A 6,000-nucleotide genomic window follows, 5' to 3' on the forward strand; every position below is an offset into this window, starting at 1 on the left:
CCAATGAGATGGACAGGGTAATGAGGGTAGACCCAAGATTAGAACCCAGGACTTTTGACTTCCCAGTAGATCTGGTGTTTCCCAATAATGCAAATGTAACAGGAATAATGGAATGGCACATCCATCTTACTTAATTAACTAGAAAATTAAAGGGTTAGATTGAAATAGAGGGCAGATGGACTTGCTATTTGGATAATACATTCAGCTGTCTCTCCTTATTTGGTAAACACAATCATTTGCTCCCATGTATTGGTCTGTGTCTTATCACTGTTCAATTTGGGAAGCTCACTTCAGGAGCTTAGCACAGCATGATTTCCCTATATAAGTCTCGAGAGGCCATGTGAAGAATCTAAGTGGTATAGCTTTAAGACCGCACTCTCAGGCTCCTCTGGGGCAGTGGACATGATGACTGATTGAATCATTGCCAGCTCATCTGTATCAAGTTGCAGGTTTTCTCAAATTCCAAGATGGACTTTTTTTTCCCCCTGCAGTTACTGAGCATTTGGAACAGTTCCTATAAAGGGATGCCAGTCTTCTTCCTCAATTCAGAGAGGCACACTCAACTGGCTTCAACCTGAATTGCTGTCTCTGTTAGACATGGTTATTCTCTTCCAATGCCAGGGTGAGCAGCTAGGAACAGCACTGCTCTATTTGGGGTATCTGATAAGTGAGAAGTGTGCCTGTCTTAAGGGAAGTTCTTATCTATCTTAAAATTGAAAGACTTTATATGAATTCATGTTAGCATACAGGCATTAACTAATCTGCCTATGAGTCCAGCTTCTGGAATATTTAATTAATCAGAAATGAGGATTTATCAGGTAATTACATAGTAGCATCTCAAAAAAAAAGTGTACTTTTAAATTTCTGGCGGTATTTTTACTTTAAAGGCCATTTAGCAAAAATTTTCAACGTAAACTTTTGTTGTTCTCTTTGAAAGGGCTCTAAATAGGGCTGGAAGTGTTTAACTTGTTTCAAATATGCTAATTTGAACCTCAGGCAGCTGCAGTGGATATTAATATGAACACAATGGCTGACAATTTGACCACAGCCTCTAGTTTTCATTTACTGCTTTCATACTAAATGTCCCTTTTGTGCACAGGGTGTAAAAACCACGGTCAGATGACTGAACTGGGAGACATGCCTGTAGACTGACCAGTGTCTGAGAGCCTTTTCTTCTTTTGAAGAAAGTGATACCCTTTAACTAGGGAAACTGGTAGATCTTATGTTAGATTATAAATCTTTAACACATTATCAGCTTTTTCACAGTGCAGGGAAAACTCAAGGAGAAGAAACCTCTTAATAAAATTAGTGAGGAGTGATATGTTCTTAATACATATTTACTCCAAATTGGCCCATAAAAAACATCATGGGACATTGGCCTAGTGTTAGGACAAATGAGTTTTGGGTCATTCATCTGAAATGTGATTTAGAGGTAAACATTTTGAATCAGTTATATTTTGCCTGCTTATTCTTTGTAATTGTCAAATAGGTAATGCTATCTAAATGAAAAAACTAAAAACATCCATAGGAAAATATCTAATGACATGTATTTTCTTTTCATAGTTGAGTTTTATGAGCCTGAGCCAGATGGATGTGTATCTGTACGTGGTCTGTGGGTTTTTGCTGCAGAGCACCATTTTGCTTGGCTGAACTTTGTTCTCTAAGTGCACAAAGGCTTAAATCATCCTGTGGGCATCTCTGCATGTGTCACATTCACCAGACAACTTGTCTAACTCTGTGAATGTGTTTCTTTTGAGGGTCTCAACTGAGCCATTGTTTAATAAAAGCAAAGAACCAGCTATATACTGAAAGATGTACAACTTCATATCTCCGACACAGGCTGAGCCAAAGGCAAAATTATAAAATATAAACGTTTATTCTATACTGTATGATTTTAAAATTTAAACTGAATATTTTAAAATGTTAGTACAAAGAGATTTGTTAATTAGGAAACACACCTTACATCAAGCAGCCGGTCTTCTCAGCCAGAAGATAATTAGTATAAGGCCAGAGAACGTGCTTTTTTCACTGTGTCTAGTTTGGTGTCTGTCACATGAGTGAATGAATAAATGGATGCTCACAGGACTTGAATATTCATACAGGACTTGAATATAAGTTGTTTAATCCTCACTACCAACATGCAGTGTAGGTGTTCTTGTTTTACAAATAAAGAACTTAAAGTGCAGGTTGCAATGATTTGTTGAATGTTATCCAGCTAAGAAGAGCAGAGATAAAACTTGAATCCTAACTTTTCATTTCTAAGTCTAGGCAATTTCTAAGTTCACATAATGTCAAATCTCTGTCTTAGAATTTACTTCTCCTCCCACGTTGATCTTTTTCTAGAGCATTCTTTATCCTTTACATGTCAGGAGTCTTTCTGTGAAGGACCAGAGAGTAAATATTTAGAGTTTTGTGGGCCACATGATTTCCATTACACAGTTCCTCAATTCTGCCATTGTATTAATAGCACAAAATCAGGCACAGGCCATACATATCAACAAATGAACATGTATGTGTTTCAGTAAAACTTAATTTATAAAACACGATGGGCCAGATTTGGCACATGGGCTATAATTTGTGATTTCCTGATAGAACATAGGACCATTCCTGGAGAATATCAGAGGATCTAAGTCCTAGTTCAGGCTATACTGTAAGAAATGGAAATAGTAAGACAATAAAAATAACATCAGGGACTTGTTGTCAAGATTGCACTTCCACTGAAGGGGGTACAGGTTCGATTCCGGATCAGAGAACTAAGGCTGCAATGCTGGAACCCTGGCTGCAGGTGTGTGACTACATGGCAAATTGAGAATTCTGAACAGGCTTGACTGATTTCTCAATGAAATAATGGTCAATTCAGAGAGTTTCCCTTAACACAGGCAAAATGTGCAGGTAAAATTCCAGAATTACAAGAACCAAGTAATTTTCTCTTGATTTTCTTTGTTGCCTGCTTCCGAAATCCCATATGCAAGGTAACATCCTGGGACCTTAGAATCTTCAGGTCACTTTCCTCATTGCTGAGACAGACCAAAGCAGCAAAAAGCATATGGTACCACGAGAAGATGGAGAAAATGGAAAAAAGGTAAAGAGAAGATGAGCAAAATACTACGTTTGATTAGCTGACAGAAAGAAACTGGGGGAAGGATGAGTAGAAGTTGCTCAGTGGGTACAGAGCTGCACTTTCACAAGATAAAAAAAAGTTGTAGAGCCCTGTTGCACAACTAGGTGAATATACTCACTACTACTGGATTATTTACTTCAAAACTGTTAGCTTCAAATGGTTAAAATTTAATGTTACATTTTTTAACCATAATTAAAATTTTTTAAAAGGAAAAAAGTCATTCAAAATCCAGCTCCATGACTGTGTGAATCTGAGAATACCTGCTGCTGCCGCTAAGTTGCTTCAGAGGTGTCCGACTCTGTGCAACCCCATAGACGGCAGCCCACCAGGCTCCCCCGTCCCTGGGATTCTCCAGGCAAAACACTGGAGTGGGTTGCCATTTCCTTCTCCAATGCATGAAAGTGAAACGTGAAAGTGAAGTCGCGCAGTCGTGTCCAACTCCTAGCAACCCCATGGACTGCAGGCTACCAGGTTCCCTCGTCCATGGGATTTTCCAAGCAAGAGTATTGGAGTGGGGTGCCATTGCCTTCTCCTGAGAATACCTAGGAGCCTTGTTTTCTTCATTATCAGTTCATGGTTAGGGTTCTAATCTCATTAAATTGATGAGGTTAAATGAGATAAAGTACATAAATTGCCAAGTACAGTACTTCACACCAGTATAATTTCAATAAAAGCTAGTGTTCCTCTCCCACTTCTATCACTTTCCTCTAGCAATTCCTCTCCTCATTGCTTTAGTATCAGATCTTATCTTCCTGTGGAATATTTTTCCACAGAGGTTAAAAAAAATTACTGCCCGTTTAATTTAGCTTGCTTCTCCTGTCCCTCATTAGTTGGTATGCATACATGTTGTGGTCTGCTGCTAAGTCGCTTCAGTCGTGTCCGACTCTGTGCGACCCCATAGACGGCAGCCCACCAGGCTCTGCCATCCCTGGGATTCTCCAGGCAAAACACTGGAGTGGGTTGCCATTTCCTTCTCCAATGCATAAAAGTGAAAAGTGAAAGTGAAGTCGCGCAGTTGTGTCCGACTCCTAGCGAACCCATGGACTGCAGGCTACCAGGTTCCTCCATCCATGGGATTTTCCAGGCAAGAGTACTGGAGTGGCTTGCCATTGCCTTCTCCAATGTTGTGGTCTACCTAGAGAATAATAAATAAACAGTTACTGTTATTCAGCATTAACTCTTTTGTGTGTTTATGTGTGTCCTGTCTAAAAAAAATCATAAGCCAAAAAACACTTAAATTGTTTCCCTCATACTGTTCCTCTCCCATTCAGCTCTGTCTTAATTCATCCAGGCTGTTGTAACAGAATACCATAGACTGGGTAGCTTAAAAAAGGGAAATTTATTTCTCATAGTTCTGGAAGCTAGATGCCTGAGATCAAGAAGCCAGCATGGTTGAGTTGAGGAGGGAACCATCTTCCCGGTAAACTCACATGTTGAGGGATGGGGGGAGCTCAGGTCTCTTCATTCTCTGATTAGGGCGCTAACCCCATCATGGGACTCCACCTGCATGCCTCATCCAAACCTCATTTCCTCCCAATGGCACCACGCCCAAATCCCATCACACTGGGGATTGTGGCCACAACCTAATTTAGCATTAACTCTCGAGGCTATTAAATTGCAAAGTATGAACTCAAGGAATGTGGAATAAAATGAGGCAGACAAGCATTTCCTGAGGGTCCCAAGGAAGAATATGGATTGTTGAACAGCAGTAAATCTCCAGGCATGACAAGATTCAGGGAAGCTAAATAGAGAATGTGAATCAGGAAATGTGATGCTAATGGATTGCCAGATGTCCTTTCAAGGACAGCGGTGGAAGCTGTGGACCAAGTAGGCAAGAGCTATCAGCAGTGTTTACTAAGAATTTATAGTTTACTTGATGCTTTCTAGAGACAAGGTAATTTACCTTGGTCTCCTTCCCAATAGTCTCAAACTTGGTTTGACATTGTCTGTTCCACTGTAGAGACATGCATGACACAGTTCTACAAAAACTATTTTTTTCAGTGGCCCTTGGCTTTTTGCACAAATCTGTACCTAGCACCTACTTTGGGCATAGCCTCCACGTGTTGGGTGTGGAGAGGAACAGTGAGAGAATGCCAAGAGTCCCCTTATGGTTTCCTGGCTGAAGAGGCAAGAATGGAAGTGTGTGAGCATACACAAACACACATGCGCATGTATCAGCCCAGTGCAGAACAGGTACATTCGTGATTACAAAACCCAGAACCTTAGACAGTCAACGCTTCAGAGTTTTATGGAAGTGAGAAATCAGGGTAAGGTGCGTTAGTGTTACTCAAATTTTAAGGTGCAATCAAATCTCCCTAGGATTTGTTAGAATACAGATTCTAATTTGGCAGGTCTGGGGCGGGACCCAAGATTCTGCATTTCTAACAGGCTTCTTTGTTTATTTTATGCGTTTGTCCACTTTGTGTATTTATGCATTTGTTCATTACTGAATCTGCCACGCACTACGCATTGTGCTATAAACCAGACATAGAATAATGACTAAAATACAGCCCATCCCTCAAGAAGAGGACAGGTAAAGCCAAGATTATAACTTCATGATTAACAGAACTATTCTCAAGCTTCTTTCTGAACTGACAGGTATAGAATGCAGGCTGACTTATGAGGGATGGATAAGAGCTTCCTTGATAAAAGGTTGCTGTGGAGAGTAAAGGGATGGGGCAATTCCATCTGGGCTGGAGAAACAGGATGTGTGAAGACCTGGAAGTGTTCAACAGCATCCTTATGGTAGTTTTCAGTTTTAGACTTGGTCAGAGCACAGGCTCTGGGCAGAGGTGCAGAGGGAAAAAGAACTGAACAGTGGTCAGGGGCCAGGTCCGGGGGGCCTTGTGTGCTAATAAGCAAAGATGTTGACACAATAA

Source organism: Bos javanicus, chromosome 28 (assembly GCF_032452875.1).
Source record: "Bos javanicus breed banteng chromosome 28, ARS-OSU_banteng_1.0, whole genome shotgun sequence".
Lineage (NCBI taxonomy): Eukaryota > Metazoa > Chordata > Mammalia > Artiodactyla > Bovidae > Bos > Bos javanicus.